Genomic DNA, 1,965 nt, shown 5'->3' with positions numbered 1-1,965 from the left:
TCTTTTTGGAAGAAAATTAATACTTTTGCTGTGAAATTCAACTATTTGGTTAAAAATTAAACCATCAAGAAGAAATATAAATACTTAAAATTAATTAATTAAAATTTGGACTAAAATTACATCCATTGTTCAAATTATTTAGTTTCAAATTGATGTAATTTTTAAAAAATTTGTCTTTTTCTTAGAAAAATAATTTTCTTCGTTGAAAATTTAATTATTCCAATTTAAAATCTATAATTTTAGTTGATAATTACTTCATTTAGTTGAAATTTAACTATTTCAATTGAATATTCATCACTTTGGTTTATAATTCATCACTTTAAAAATTAGTTGTTTGAAAATATTATTTTTTCATCCGTAAAATGTAACTATTTCATATAAATATTCCATCATTTTAGTTCAAAATCGATGTTTGTTTTAAATTTAATTTTTTTAAATAAAAACTACACGTTCAATTTTTAGTTAAAAATTGTTTTTTTTACGAAAGTAACTATTTGGTTGAAATTTTTTTAAGTTGAGAATTCATTTATTTGATTAAAAAGTCGTCTTTTTAGAAGAAAATTAATCTTTTTTACAAATTAAACTGTTTAGTACAAAATTACACTATTTTGTAGAAATTTCGTTTGTTTTTTTAAATTGAAAATTAATTCTTCTTGATAAAAACTTGACAGCTCCATTTTTGTTAAAAATTATATATGTTTTAGTTTGAAAATTCAATTATTCAGTCAAATATTTCTAGAAATGAGAAGAAATCTTAACTAAAAATTAATCAATTCAAATTTAGAATAAAATTACATCCATTGTACAAAAATGACTATTTGTTTGAAATTTTTATTGGTTGAAAATTCAACTCTTCTGTTAAAAATTCATATATTTTATTAAAAAGTTGTGTTTTTGGAAGAAAATTAATTTTTTGGTTTGTTTTAAAAATTGAACTATTTAGTACAAAATTACACTATTTTGTAGAAAATTACTTTGTTTTTCTTTAAGGTAATTCTCTTTGACGAAAACTTAACTACTCCATTTTGGTTAAAAATTTATATTTGTTAATTCGAAAATTGTTAAAAATGCATTTATTTTATTAAAAAACGTCTTTTAAGAACAAACTTCTTTTTTCTTGAAAAATAAACTATTTTAGAGAAAATTCTTTCTTTGTTTTAATTCAAAATTGATTATCCTTCAGGAAAATTTAACTACTCGAGTTTTGTTAAAAATTGTTTTTTTACTTTGAAAATTCAGTTTTTTAGTTTAAAAAGAATTTAGAAACAAAAAAATAGGAACTGCAAATTTATCAATTAAAATTTGGACTAACATCTCTTGACGAAAAATGATATAATTTGTTAAAAATTCGTCATTTTTGATACAAAAATAATTTTCTTTGTTAAAAGTTCATCTTTTTTATTGAAATATCAACTATTCCAGTTAAAGCTTCATAATTTTGTTAAAAAATGTAACTATTTTTTTGGAAAAAATTACTTTTTTGAAAATTATTATTTTTTTAACCTTAAAATGTAAATATTCCAGTTAAGTATTACATCATTTTAGTTTAAAATTGATCTCTTTGGTTAAAGATTTATTTTTTTAGCTGCAAATTTAACTTTTCAATATTTGATTAAAAATTTATCTTTTATAGATCAAAATTTAACTATTTTTTGCAATTTTTTTAGTTGAAAATTCAGCCATTTTGTTGAAACTTCATACATTTTGTTAAAAAGACGTATTTTTTAAGAAGAAAGTTAATCTTTTTTCTTGAAAATTCAATTATTTAGTTAAAAATGTTAAGATAAATATTCATAATTAAAGCTGATAATTCATTCATTTCGTTTAAACATCAATTTGTTAACTGAAAAATTAACTATTCAATTTTTAGTTAACAATTTATGTATTTTAATAAATTCATCAGTTTGATTGAGAATCATTTTTGATTGAAAATTTGTCTTTTTCAATTCAAAATTTAAATATACG

At 18.8% G+C, this 1,965-nt stretch overlaps 2 protein-coding genes across 3 annotated transcripts in view; one reads left to right on the top strand and one right to left on the bottom strand.

Annotated features, from left to right (window-relative positions):
- Positions 1 to 1,965, bottom strand: part of LOC117168883 — a 62,662-nt gene that overhangs the window by 8,906 nt on the left and 51,791 nt on the right. The gene's annotated exons all lie outside the window — the stretch shown is intronic.
- The window catches only part of LOC117168884 (vascular endothelial growth factor A-A), an 86,655-nt gene that overhangs the window by 38,632 nt on the left and 46,058 nt on the right, over positions 1 to 1,965 (top strand). The gene's annotated exons all lie outside the window — the stretch shown is intronic.

The sequence above is a fragment of the Belonocnema kinseyi genome, chromosome 3 (genome assembly GCF_010883055.1).
Source record: "Belonocnema kinseyi isolate 2016_QV_RU_SX_M_011 chromosome 3, B_treatae_v1, whole genome shotgun sequence".
In the NCBI taxonomy this organism is placed as follows: domain Eukaryota; kingdom Metazoa; phylum Arthropoda; class Insecta; order Hymenoptera; family Cynipidae; genus Belonocnema; species Belonocnema kinseyi.
The sequence above is the reverse complement of the archived record's forward strand: the minus strand, read 5'-3'. Positions and strand labels throughout refer to the sequence as shown.